We start from the raw sequence: 15,381 nt of genomic DNA, 5'->3' as shown, positions 1-15,381 counted from the left end.
GATTAATAGGTTCTATTTGGTTGTTCTTACAAATTCAATTGTAAATTAATTAAACTGTACATAGTTCTGAATGTGAATATAGACAGAATATATCTATTATTATTATTATTATTATTATTATTATATTAATTTTATTATTATTATTGGTAACATCATATTATTATATTATTATATTATTATTATTGTCTATTACCATTATGAATTCATTATATTAAAAAGGAGACTATTATGTTGTACATTTACACCTTTTATTTTCGTTTCTTTGTTTTTTTTTCTGACCTTGGTCATCCCAAATTATCTTCCCTCCCCTTCACCAGCGAAAAATTAACGTACGCAAATAATACGGTTTGATTAAAAATCTAATATCGTCGTTTTATAGAGTATTTGAAACATGCGAAATTACGTTATTATCCGTTTGACGAAATCATGAAAGATTACGACGACGATTATTTTAGAACGGTCGGGCAGTTTTGCATGATTTAGTAAGATTCATTTAACGTTTACTCTGACGTTCCACGGTGGATTTAATTGGCACTTTCGAGTAGGCGGAGTTCCAAGTGTACAGCACGAAACGATATATTACATCGTCTCTTCTTCAAACAAACGTATCTCTTCATTAATAATCGTCAGGGATGAAGTATTATTAATACCGTTACTTCCACTTTATTTTGAACAATCATAATACGTAATCGTCCTACATACCGCGATATATATCGTTTTAATATTCAATTTAAAAAGGAGCATCTACCCGACGATTAAACCGACAACTGCCTTTAACAACGTTAATCTACATACACGCGTGAATCGAATATCAAATTTCCAATTTCCATACACCGGTTCCGTAATTTATTAATTTTCAAATTCGTCCAATAAAACGAGAAGAACGCGTATAAGGATATTAGCGGTTAACACGAACATCAAGCTGGCATAATTAGGAGAATCGATGGGTATCGGTGGGCCAACCGGCGGTTAAGCGACCGGCAATTATCGGCTTTGCAAATTCATTATAAACTAATTTCGCTTGGCTTTATATCGCGCGTCAGGTGGAAACGGACGATGGGGTGGTTTACACGGTGTTCCGTGTGATTTTTACGATCGTTTCGCGCTCTCCCGCTCGCTTCGATCGCCCACGGCGTTATTTACAGGTCGGATTTATGCTTGAAAACTTCCCACGAAGATTCAAGGTTCGCCGGTTCGTGACGCATAAATCAGCCCGCCGCTTGTCGCGCGTCGTTCGGAGAAAGCTGCGCTACGAGCACGACTCTTTCCACCCCGCAAAAACGCGCAATTGTCTACTTTGTTAGTTAGATTTATACGCCGCACCGTGTACGAAATCGTTGGTACGTCGTGCCAGCATCGCCTTCTGTCTTCTTCCTTCGACGATGCGATTATTCAGGTAGGAATGGCGGATTCAGGACTATCGATTGACAATAGCGCGACACTGTTCTACTTGTCGAACAGACAAATTTGTACGAAGCACGTGTAGCTTCGTTTCTCATATTGCGACGACGTTATTAGCATTCGCCTAGCTTACAAATTTTCCAACACTTCTCAATTTTCATGCCGTCGCTATGACAACTTGATTCCAAATCAAAATATACCAATTGGTATATTGGTATTCACTGAAACGAGGAAGCCTTTAATCGGTCAAAATAGAGAGAACGTACCCTGAAAAATACTATTAACACCAGCCCTACCCTATAAAACATCTACCCTCGACTGCTACACGCTGTTCCCACCTTCTCAAACTTCTTTCACTCGAAAACAAAGAAGATTTCCCAGAGTGCGCAATAAAAATGATTCCCTTCCACGACTGCAACGCGAGGCAAGAATGCGTAGGCTTGTATAGCCGCGTACTAAAATCCTAAGAACCGTAAATTGGACAACAAAGGGGCCTGTACAGCCGCGACAATCCGTTAAGACAAAGGATCCGCTTGGCTATAAAGTCGTAATCCGTCTGACCGAGCGTTCCGCGTTGCGGCGCGGTGGCGCCGTCTATGTAGAGGACGGTTCGCGCGCCAAGGCAGATGCAGCGTGGTTTACAAGAAGAGGCCGCGACGCGATGGCCCTTATATCATCCGCGAAGAAATATGAGATCTCGCAGCCGGCTGTTGAACGTGTCGCGAGGCTCCGCGGGTGCGCGGAAACCTTTCGTAACGTGCGCGCCACAGCGGTTAACCGTCCCCGACGCGACCGGATACGCCTTGCCTCGTTTCGTTTCCTCCCGATGAATATGCACGCGTCCTCCAGAAGGGAAACCCAGCGACGTATTGCGATGATTTAACGCGTGCGCCGCGCGTGCCTGGCAAACGACGGAATAGCGCCTAGCAACCTGTTTCGGTGGCTCGTCTTTCGAGTTTTTGACGAGTTTATCGAAACGTTGACATTTCATTGTAATTCCGGAGAATACGTCAACGCGTTAAAACAACGCACGAAAGACAAGAAAAATCTGAAATAACGGAGCAGCGACAAATAGCGAAACGAGAGAACGCGAGACTAAAGAAAAGAAAGCTGTCTGTCTGTCGCGGAAGACGAGGTCGTGCTTGAAATTTGCCCCGGTGAAACGTGGCAAAAGAGCGGTCAGTTGGGTCGCGAATATCGCCGGGATAGTAATATTAATAATAAGAATAACAACGTGCAACGAGGACCATATCGATAACCCCGTGCAGAGCGGTCGGACATTACCATAAATTTGAATGTCCACGCGTCCCTCTTCGCCTCTCTATTCTCTACCTTTTCTCGTTGTACCATTTGGTCCCTAGCATCGAACACGACCGGTGTTCTTTCTTCGCGGAGGCTCATCTTCCACGTGGTTGAATCGTCTGCCTGCGACTGCAACCCCTTTTACGGCTTGCTTTATGGCAAAGACTCAATTTGGCCCTGGCTGTTGGTGCCCGTTCCCGGTGACTAATATACCGGGATGCACCGCGTGGGGTGCAACCGTGATGCATCGTTCGCGGTGTTCCACGTTCATGCTAGCCCCCTTCCCTTTCCCCTCCCGTGGGAGATCGTTCGTCCGTTGCGCCTTCAACCTTACCACGCTCTCTTCGACTCGTTGCCATTGAATTTTTGGCAAATTTCACCGCACGGTAAATTGTCCGTGGAAAATAAATTTTAAAGGTTTTAGACGTTGGATGAATTACGCGGTAGGAAGGTTTAACATTGTTCACAGGGATAAAGCGGTATACGCAGGCACGGGAGGTCTTAATCGATCTCCTATCTGATCGTAAATGTCGCGTTGCATTGGAGCAAAGTGTCGCTTATGAAATTAGTTTGATATGCTTGTTAGAGCAACGTTTCTATGTAGATCGTGACGGAGATAGTGTACGGCTATGTTCAACTTGCGTGCCTCATTCGAAAGGATTTAATGAGCCGGTAATGACATCGGAATGGCTACGGCAATTACCGAGAAATTGCTCTATCTACATCTCGAATATTTACAAACAAGAAAAATTCAGCATAGATATATATTTCGTATCCCGTACCACACGCTACGAAGCGCCAACAAAAATTTCAAAGTACGGACAACGTGTGACTGTAAACGGAACGGCGCGACACAGCGTTCGGTCGACGTTCGATTTTCTAAGAGCCATTCGTCTTTGGACCATCCTCGAAGAGCCGGAGGAAGTGCAATTCGCTCGAAATTTTCCGTCGTAAATTCCAACTGTCCCAAGACGTTTTATTTTCGAGTTGCCGCGAGAGAGCAAGGGGCCACTCGCGTCGCAGACGAACGAGTATTCACAAGCACACGCAGCACTCGCGAGGACCACGAAGAGCAGCACGTTGGGCCTCGTCTTCCTCGCCGTGGGACACCGCTCCGCGCTAACTTACGCCGGATTACGGACACTATTTCATCGCACTGCGGACACCCCTCGGGCTCGACCACCATTTTCTTCCTCTCTGCCTTAACTTCTCTTTTTTCTTCTTCCTCTTTCTCTTCTTGTACGATCCTGTAAAGAGCTCTTCCCTTTGGGTGCCGTCTTCTTCTCCGAAAGAAATGAGTTTCTCGTCTCGTTGCGAACGTTGCACGGAATTCTGATGCTGTAACAACGAGTGTTTCGAGCGATTGTGAGATTTTTTAAGTGTTTCCAGCGTTGATCCTTAAACTACCAGTAAGATACTTAGCTTCCATGAAACATAGTAACTACGTCGATAATATCAGAGGATACGTCAGGGAGTATAAATAGTAAAAAGGAAAAGTACGATAGTCGAAAGACTTATTTCAATTATCGCGTCTTCTTTTTTCTGGTCGATACGTTCGACCTAACGACGCTTTAGAACCTCGTACTAAGCTGACTCTCGAAACGATAAACCACGAATCGTCGGATTCATAGATCTCGACGCGTGTACTTAATACAAGTCAGAGGTTCGTCACTGCAGCGTGTCGCTGAAAGGAAATGTCATCCAGAGCAGCGTAATAAGGTACGAAGGATCGCGAGGGTCTCCAGAATTCTCTTCGAGGGAGGGACAAGGTGAAACGGTATCGCGATCAAAAATCTGTAAGCCAGGTATGCAAAGCGTGTGCGTGATTAAAGCGAGTCGCGTACTACGTCGAATCGGGCCGGATTTGATCGGATTGGATCGGATCAGATCGGATCAGACATTGTATCGCGGAACTAGTTGCGCACTGGTGCGAATCGGATCGAATCAGACGTTGGTACCCTGCACCACCGCTTTGGACAAGCAATAGCGCAAATAGATTGTCGCTGAAAGGAAAAGAAAAACCCTCGAACAGATCTATCGGTCTTTCGTTTTCAGGTCGGGCAGGAGGAAAAATCGCGCGTCGTTCAAAAACCGACCGGGAGAATTAATAGGACGATACGAGCATACGATGGAGAAACGAGAAACGTAAACCTCCGTACCGTACACCGATAGAGAACGTTCTTTAGAAAGCAGTTGAAATCACTCGGATAAGATAAGCTTCCAACGCGGACTTTCATGTTCCTAGTAGAGGCTTCTTAACTTCTACCAGGATTTTTAGCCTCGTCGCGTTTACCTTAGAGTTTTGCACTTTCGACGACACCAGGTTCTCGTATTGGATGATACGTAAACCGAGAAACTAGCAAATCTTTCGTCCCGATGATGATTATAAGTTTATTTTCTCATATTCGATTATTCGGTCGTTCTGCGAAGATTTGCTTCGCGCAAATTACGTTTTTGTTTCGAAAAGATGCAAATAATCAGGGTTAGAGTGTAAACAGGCACACAGAATCGTAAATGTAAATAAAAATGGAAGTGTACATAAACTAAATGTACGTAACTACGCGAGACGCGATAACATCTTGCCCCCGACTTCGAAGATTCTTCTATGAGACTCAATGGGAAGAAACAAGACACTACAAACAAGTGACCAGTCTACACGGAGGGAATAAATAGTCCGATAGCTCAATGTCAAGTATCTCCGACATTAACTATAGAAGTGTTACAGGTTTATCAAAAAACGTCACGAATGAAGTAAAATTTGTAGAAGGCGAAACAGTTCAATGCCCTTAAACTTTCGATATATTCGATTCTAGTTAATTCTACGTAGGTCCTTAAAGACGTTTGAGAACAACGATGCTTCTTATTTGCCGCGTGTCAACGAAATCTCCGCACAACAATATCGAAACGTGGCAGCTGAAACCGGTCGGAGAAGAAACTGGCCGGATGGAGTCATCGAGGAAGAGAGGATCGTCGCGATCGGGTGGACACCCCCGACGGCGCGACGTTGTCTAAAACTTGGTCCGGATGAATGAAGAAAACCGAGAGGGAGCAGCGGGTGCACGGACTAGGACGAGCCGGCTCACGCTGCGCTGGAATGCCAACTTCCATTTGGCCACGTTCCTTTTTCGACGACAGTGTTCATGCTCGTCTGTCGGCTCGCTGTGCCGTATACCGCAAGAACCGACCGATCGTAAAACCGATTGTTCGCTAAAAAATCTTGCGATTGCCTTTCCCGCCTTTTTTTATCGTTTTGTTACAACAATATCGTACGAGCTGTTGAAACGAATGTTAAAGAATACTGGATGGTTTACGAGTCCGGAAATAACATCGACAGGCTGTGAGAATAATAGAAATGAAATTAAAGACGCTGGAATATTGCTCAGCCGAAGAAAGACAAACGTAGACGAGAATCGCTTTTGTCATTCAACCCTTTGTTGTATCGCCAAATAAGTTTCCATTCTTGGCTATTACTCTTGAGAAATTCTTACGACTGTTCTTATAATTACTTGACAAAAAGTGTGTATTAATATCGGAATAATTAATTAAATTCTAAGAGCAGAACGATTCAAAATTCTCCTACCATTTTTATATTCCAAACGATCGAGGAATCGAAAAGGAGTCGCAGAAGCGCATGATCAAAAGTATAAAGTCGTTGGGCAAAGACCATGGGTCCACCTTAATGGCAATAATCCAATGAGCGAAATAATCGAGAGTACAAAATGGTGGTCAGATAAGAGAGAGGGAGAGGGAGAGAGAGAGAGAGGGAGAGAGAAGGTTGGCCGCGTGGCGTTGGGACGTGCAGGGACAGTGGTGGTACGCTCGTACACTTATCTGGCAGTAAAGATGTTTACAGCGTGGTCTGCGCCGCCACTATCACTATCACCCCGAAAGAACGGACCACTCTAATTGATTTGTGGCTCGGCCGCTATCGGTGCTCGTAACTTAAATTAAATTACACGGTCAGTTCGTCCGCGGCGAGCGCTCACGCCTGTGAATCGGACACGGGGGGTCTTCCGGTCCCTTTTCCACTGATTTTTCGCAACGATTACCTTTTCCCTGGACAATGCCCATTTTTCTCTATACATTGTGTCGCTCAACTGCATTTGTTTTCTCGTTATAGAGCTGATACGTTTCGTAGAATCACTTGTAGGAATTATCTGCCATGTAAATTCTTCCTTTGAGAACGATAGCAAATCGAAGCTTTTTATTCGAGTTCGAAATACTCGTAATTCATTTTAGTTTGGAACTTTCCCGCGCTTAATTTATGTGTACTTGACCCCTTGTAACAGCCTTGTACGTAACCGTAAGAAATTCTTAGTTTTAGGATATTTAAGATTAATTTCTATCCTATATCTATTATGCAATAAATTTCATTTACCACTTTTATCACGCGAAATACAGGATATTAACTAAGACGAAGTATTCGTTCGGATAAATTTTCCATGCTTTCGCTTATTTCCTCTATAGAAGCAAACGATCTCTAAGAGGCAACCGTTTAATGCAGTTACAGGTACAACCGAAATCCTGAAGATTCTGTGGTCGTCCGCGACAATTCGGAAGGCCTTGCAAGCCTCCTGTTTCATGCAGTTAATAGGGTGACAGAGTCAGGGATAGCGGTATCTAAATGGCCTTAATATATTACGATAAGTCGGCCGAAGACCAGAAAGACTTGTTCGTTAATCCTGATTTCCTTCAACCGGACGAATCGGAATTCATGAAAACGTAATGTCCCGAGATAGCAGCGTTTAGAAGCAGCGTGCCCGTCTATTCTCGTTACCGCTCTCGGTTAATACGGGTAGCCGCGTCTCTACGTTATTTCACGTCGAAAGTGCTTGTCGAATTTCGTGAACGCCAGGAACCCGCGTATTAACGCTCGTTGATGAAAGAGAAAGACGCGAGAGGTAGGCGGTCGTGGCGTGACGACTCGGTTATTCCTAAATAAGTTCATTATCGCCGATGACCAATCAGTGTCAGACCACGGGGAAGCTTCTGTCTGGTTAATTACCAGGACACGGTCATTTCGAGAGACGGTAATTGATTTCCGCCGGTGATTGGACCTGTCGCCCAGACACGCGACTTAATCTTCCTGTAATCCTTGTTAACAGTACTTCTTCTCCGATTCTCCGGTTTCACGTGTCCATCGTTCAAATATAAAGGACGTGTTTTACGACAATATCAGAAAATATTGGTTCTGGTAAAACCTCGTTTACCGCAATTAAATGTTAATAAGCGCGCTCTTATCGATCGAATCTACATATCTGAACGCGAACTTTTAATCGTACGAAAAAAAAATTGTTTAACAAGAAGATCGTTCACATTATTTTTCGGCGCAAACGTAATTTGTCATTCGATTCTTAAAAACAAGCGGTAACCCTGATATTTCCATACATATTCGTTCCATTAGGACACCTCTTAAACGTTGTAGAACGAAAAGAATCGATCAAAGAAGGAGTCGTTGATGCCCATGTGGAAGATCCCGGATCAATAATCCCTTTCGGTTTCCAGGTTTATCTACCAGTTTCCTGGTTCTAATGAAAAGGCGGAACGGCACGAAGTATCGCGTAGCTTCCGCAAACGAGATACGAGCGGTCGCTGCCGCGACTCGTTGTATCCGATCGCTGGCGGTTTAGCCGAACGAGGGACCACCCTGTCCACTCGGAATTCGGCGTCGTCGTCCACAGACTATCTGTTGCCGCGCGAGTAGGTACAAAACTGTCAGACGTGCTCGAAAGTGGGCACCGGATATTCCCCGTCCACTCGGGGCCCTATCTTATCGGCGACGTCGCCCAGAAAAACAACCCTCGTGAACTTGCACGATACTTCTCTCTCTCTCTCTCTCTCTCTCTCTCTCTCTCTCTCCTTTTCCCTCTTCGCCTCACCATCATTTCGTCTTGCCGTTTTCTCCACTCCCTTCTCCTACTCGAAGAAGGCTTTGCCAGCCTGTCGAAAAGCCGTGATTTAAGGTCAGCAGGCAAGCTGACCTGGCCGAGGTAAGCTTTCGCGATGCCTGTCGCCACGGACGTCTGCAACCTGGCCGAACATTTATCCTGAAAATGAACAGCCTGGACAATGGGAAAAACAAAAGACCCTGTTGGAGCAAGGGCAACGACAACGCTAGTTACTCGGTCACGGATTGTCTGGGATTAGCAGAGAGCCTCTCTTTCTCTACGCTTACCGCCGCGCCTTCTCCGGCCGAGGCTGATCCTCCTCGTTAACCGAAATTACGCGACACGTCGATCGTCCGCCGCTTCCTACGCGCCGGATCATTGTTAATTGTTTGAAGGTTTCAATAGGTGTCTCAAGGTTTTTTTATGTCTCACCTTGGGAATGAGACATCTTGGTGGTGTATATAGTATTTTCTACATTTACAGAGACAATTTCTTACCTAATTGTATATAGCAAATGTAATTTTGAAACGTTACAATTTTTAAACCTTCGCAGAGGCTCGAATCAAAGAGATTTCGAGTAAATTTAAGTACATTTTCGACGATAGATTTCAAACAGGGATATAAATCTACCGTAAGGAACGTTCTTTCTGACGCTCAGCTGTTCTCGAGAGTAATAAACCGACGAAGGATTCGAGCAACGAACGAATTACAGCGTATTCGGAATCGTACGGAGAGTGTGCGTTAGCCCGTTACATACGACGAGCCGTTAGTCGATAAGAATTTCAGGTGCGATGTTACGTGCATGTCGCGGGACAATAAACCTCGCGAGGCGAGGCACCGCGGAGCCAGCTTTCCGCGGCATATCAAAATTTACGACTAAGATTAATATTCCTCTCGTGTCAGGGTACAGTGTATTTGTTGAGACTTTTCAAGATCGGACGATACCACCATTAAATATAATTACCGCTCTCCTAAATTACATCAAATTAACGAACGCTTTCCTGCCCCTGCTCGAAGCTACGCCCTCGTCTTTTACGCTTCGAACTCCTTCTGCGAGCTTTGTTCCTGTTGCTACGCCAGCCAATGGCGTTAAAACGACTCGACGAAGGACGCTCGAACCACGTCAGGAAAAATGAGTTATCACGCCGAAGTGGTTCCACCCTGCAACTCTCGAACGTCACTCGGATGTCTTAACTGACTGGGCAAGTCTTTCGCGATGCTTTCGCTTATTCTTATCACGTAATAGGGTTATAGGTAACCGATAACAGTTTCAATTACATTTCAGTTCCCAAATGCTCGAGCTAACGAATCACGAATAACCACGAAACGAGTAACCCTGATACCGTGAGAGTGGTATTCTTGCCTCGAATATACGCGACCATCTTCCCCTCTCTGTGGTTCATTCACGCGCGTTCCCATTGATGGCGGAGGATCGCGGCACTTCCAAAGAAGGGAACTATGCGACGCGGATGGCGTAACGAGGAAGGCCCTCGCATTAATACTCCCGACGATCCCTCTGTTCTTTTTTGGTCGCGGCCTGTCGTGAGACCGCGCGCTGAAAAACGCCCGAATCTTCGGTCGCCTCCTAGGATACGCTCGATGAGAAAAAGCGGGAGGATCGTGCGGTCAAGACGTTCCAAGGATGTCGCGGTCACACCTGGACGCGGAACGCACCTCGAGCTTTCGGTAGGGTCGGACAGTTTTATAGTAATTGATCGTATCTGGCGACGATTCCGTTCCTCGACTTCTGCTTTGTCCTCCGAACGTGGATGCCGATCAATGGGGGAGTTCGGTTGTTCGTTTTTGGCGATGAATGACTGGAATTTACGCGGTTGTGCGCTCTGAACGAAGTTCAAGTTGCTGTACACTCGTAGCTTCCTACTTTTTTCATTGAACAAATTAAGCAAAATTAAAAGGACTAGAGTATTCTTCGGTTTTCTCGAAAAAATAAATGGACAGGCGTCTTTCTTCTTACGAACCTTTCAATTTTCGAGCTTCTCACTAGTTGGTTAATTCTTATCGATTAATATAATCTCTTGCAATCCCTCTCACTTTAACGTATATGTTATGGTTGCTGCTATATCTAATAATTGCAATTTCTTTTACATAAATATTCACTATTTTTTTTTTTTTTTTTTTTTTATTAAAACCTGATTGGAAGTAGATACATATCACGATACACAGATTTCGTCTAGAGGCACGCCTCCAGGTAAATCTCATCGTGTAAAGATCGATTTCCTTTCCTTGGAGCTGGTTCTCACGCGGCACCTAAGTACGTTTACTATCGAGCAACTTGATTTAGGATTTCCTGCCGCAACCGTGGTCCAGGACGGTTAGGAACAATTCGTGGCATCCGATAGGAGAGCGGCGAGTTACGAAGCGCGTTCCGAGGATGTCTGGGCGACACCTGAGAGCTCGTTTCATCGCGACCCGTTCACCAGGAACGTTGGACATCCAGTGATTACGTCAGCCGATCGTCGATTTCCGGCGATTTGTCACCGTCGATTCGCTGCTAGAAGGCCGTCATTATTTTAGAATAATCTAAAACCGATGGTGATTAGTGGAGGAGGCGTCACCTGCGCGATCAGCTTCTCGTTTGTGGCGTGTGGTCGCAGCCTGGCCCTTCCGCGACCGATTTCCAGCCACCGTCTCGACTATCCATCATCATCGGCGTTGCATGTGAAACGCGCCCTTTCGTCGCAGCGTGGTGTCGTCCCGATCTCTTTCACCGCGAGGCGTTGATACCCGATGACAGTGAGACGACAAGTAAAAAGAGAATAATTTACGATTCGTGACTCGTAAAACGTTGCTAATACGCAAGAGGACTCTGCGAGCTCGGATTCTGAAAACTTTTTAATTGCAAATTCTGCTTACTCGAGGATTCCAAACAACTGTCCAAAGCTTCCATCTTCTTCCGTAGTTTCATAGGTTGAAAGCGTGGGATAAATTTGTGGAGCGCGCCAGGAAAACGACACGTCGATCCTCGTTTTTCTATGGTAAGGGTCGAAGGACGGTCAGGTAGGTAGAAGACCGATAGTTTCACGAAAACCGACGTTAATTATTTGAAAATGGTCAAGGATAGCCTGGAGAGATCCCTCTTCATCTCGTAGCCCACTTGAAGCAACGTCTCGATCGCGCGCCACTTCGACCCCTCGTAAACGCGGGGGTCTCGTGCCAAAATGTGATATTTCACGGTGACGCGGCTCTGAGAAGCGTGTAATATACGCCCGGCAATTTGTCCGTTCCTTTGCTTTACCGCGAACCGATGGGTCTACGAACGATTTTCTTCTATTTTCCAACGACCCGTGCAACCTACGGCTACCCTACGAGTAGGTTTGCTCAAATTGGCTAGAAAATATTCGAGGGTCATGAATAGACGATGTTAAATGATTTAACAACGATTGTTTGCAAGTCGTATTGTACAGAAGGTAATGAGAACGGTGCGGAAAATGTACGATTCGCCGACCCTTTATGTACTAACGTTGCAACCATTGCTTACAGCCATTACAAATACGTAGATTATACGGCTGTAGTAAATATATTGTTCTCGCGGAAGAAGCGGGCCACGGCTGGGAACAAAAATCCTCTCACCTTTGCTTTATTTTCACTCTCCGAAGTAATATCGGCCTTTTGTTCGACGCGAGTCTCTTTAAATCATAGGCTGGTTATTGCGCGTGTAAGAATTCACGAAAATCAAGAAGAAACAAGTCGAGAGAAGATCACGGAGAAAATCGGCCAGCGATTCGCGGTGGTCCAAGTCCGCATGATTTCGTCGGACAATTTATTAGCCATTATCTGAAACAATGCTGCTACCTGGGCGCCAAAGGGCGCATACGGTTTACAGCGAAGAGGGAGAGGACTCGCGAGGGCGCGTTCGCCGCAGGAAGAGTAGAAAAAAAGCAACGACGAGAAAGAAGCGCGAGCGGGAATCGCGGAGAAGGAGAGAATACGTAAAAGCGGCGAAGAAGGGGCCTGACAGGGGATGGAAAGGGAGTCACAGAGGAGGCAGAGAGTACATAGGTGGGCCGCGTATACGAGTATGCACCTCCGATCCTCTTCTTTGACACGACGGACCGTGAAGGAGCAAGATCACGCGGGCCAGCAGCGAGACGAAGAGGAAGGAGAAGTGGAAGAAAAAGTCGCCTAATTGATGCTTCGTCTTTGTTTTGGTTAATTCCAACATGGTTCGGCCATTAAAACGTCCCGCTGTATCGGCGGGCCCGATCTCCGGTGCGAGATAAATGATGACACCCGCTCCAGGGGTACCATACTTACCACCACCACCGCCACTACCACCAGCACCGTCATCGTTCTCGTATCCGAGTATCCGTCACCACTACCAATCCTCGAGCTGATCCAAGACGGTGCACGCTACGTTTCCTTTTCGCTGCGGCCGCTGTATGCGTTCTATCGAGGAGATTTCGTCCTTTTACATTTGAGGCAGAATGTTTCGAAAACGACGTTTGAAAATTATTTAGAACATGTTTCTTCGATGTACGGTAAAACCTGTAAAACGATAGAACCAACTTCTTCCACAAGGAGCAATCCCCTAAATTTTTCATTACCTAGACGACGTTCAAATAATAGTTGATTATTTTGCTGATTGGTGTTCTGATAATCGAGATCCTATTATTCTATAAAGCAACACTTTACAGTGGTAGGTGATCTTTGCACGTGAACTGCAAATACTGTCGTTGTGCAAAAAATGTGATACTGGTCGTTGATGCTGAGATGTGCGAATTTCCACGTTTAGTCACTTAACCAAAGAAATACACATCTAACGCACAGTTGCTAAATTTCATGCACGGTAAACCGTGTCACTTGGCAATTTGTCGACTGAAAGAAATAAGGATATCGAGAACCGCGTATTGCGTATACCAAATGTCCGCGTTATTAATGACGCGTCAACTGAACCAAGAAACACACTTAAAGATCGTGGATTGAGACGACCGTGTCGAGGAGCGTTGCGCAACGAGTGCGGTTCGGTTGATCGGCCACGGATCAGTAAAATTATCGGGTCGCATCGATCACGGGGGAAGTTCCGCGTGGCGAAGGTGAATCGTTCAGGTGGACCTCGAGGTCGCCGCGCAGCGATGGACAGACCGGTGCCGAGAATAAGGTCAAGCGACTCGCCTCGACTCGCCTCGCCTCTGCCTCTGCTCGAGAACGTAGATATCATATCGGAGAGGACGAGCGACCGGCGAGAGTGTATAAATTTGTAAAGCCGGGAGCCAGGCCACTCAAGCCGGAGTGGCATTAACGGCCGGCAATCGCCACTAAAACACTAAAGTATTAATGTAAAACACATTCTGATAGAGATACCCCCACGCTACGTGCGTCCGCGTTTCTACCTTCAAGAACCGCTCGATTTTCGCAATCTTTACCTTTTCCGCCTGGTGCAGTCTGTTGTTTTCTTCAAGAAAATATAACACGCGAAGGTCTTTCGATGGATTTTTTATTGTCCCTCGTCTCTTGCTTTGATAATTTATCCAATTAAGAAACACTACGGGTTGTGAGAAGAACCTACAAGTCGTATGGACGGTTGATAGAAATCGTATTATAGAATATTTCGTATACCCTTCGATGATACACCAAACGCCCCACAGTTTTTCAACAACTATCGAAATAATTGTAACTCGTACTGCAGTCGTACTACTACTTAATCGCTTCAATCGTTTCTCTCGTCCTGGAACACGTTGAACAATCACCGAGTCGCGTATCGGAATGGAAAGAGCAGCGGTATTTCGCTAAAGGAGCGCGAACCAGCGTTGCAACGTCGTGTTACCATCCGTCCTATCTATCCACGACGTTCGATCCATAATTTCCCGTGGAGTGAAAGGGTGACGAACGTTTCGCAAGTCTCGGCGCATCGGACGGACGTTCGCGGAAGGTATCGAAGAAACGAATGGTACCCAACGCGCTCGACTGGCGCGAACTAATTGCCGCCGTTCGTAATCAACCGATCGTCCGCTTTATCTGGCTCGACTCGCTCGACCTGTTGAGAAGCGTTTCGCTTTGCACGATTCGACGTGTTCGCGTATCGTTTCCTGTATGTACGACGTTGTAACCGGGGCCTCGTGGCTCGTTGAGAAACGTGATTGATGAACGTCAACGATGCTCCGGATCCGAGAAGAAAAACGAGCGGAGAAATCGTAACGCGATTCATGTTAATCCAGTTCCAGCTGGTGGACGTGAAATGGATCGATACCAGCCGGATTGCCAGAGTCGGGTTTAGTCGAATCGAAAAGTATCCGGAAAGGATTAGATCGACCGTGGTGCGAGGTTCGATCGAAATGTTTTTGCGGGAGTACAGCTGCCACGCGAAAAGGGAAAGTTTGGAATTCTTTGCGTCGCAACGTTACCGTGGATTGTTTTAAAACAAGTAAGCTATTATCGTGGATATCGAACTAAAACGATTCTTTTAAAGGAAAAGTTGAATTGTTCCCGGTTGCGTACCCCTCGATGATTTATATATTTGCTACTATATATCGTAGAAAGTATCGGTACCCCAGAAAACGTTAATAACTCGAGAGTTTAAAATGTCATATTCCAAACGTAGAGATATTCCCAACGATACTACCTCGATTCGATTCGCTTACACCATTCGTTACTTCCAACTTTCTCTCCACTTCAAGCACACCTGTAGCCTACAATAAGCACGCTACTTGCTCTTCGACTTCGACGTCATCTACGTACACCATGTGACTAGCCTTCAAAATTCCCTCGAACAGTATTCAATCGCAAAATCGAATCTTTCTTAACGAAACACCGTGCAAAACGAGTGAATCTA

The sequence above is a fragment of the Bombus bifarius genome, unplaced genomic scaffold (genome assembly GCF_011952205.1).
Source record: "Bombus bifarius isolate JDL3187 unplaced genomic scaffold, Bbif_JDL3187 scf7180000007978, whole genome shotgun sequence".
NCBI lineage: Eukaryota > Metazoa > Arthropoda > Insecta > Hymenoptera > Apidae > Bombus > Bombus bifarius.
Note: the sequence above shows the minus strand (reverse complement) of the source record.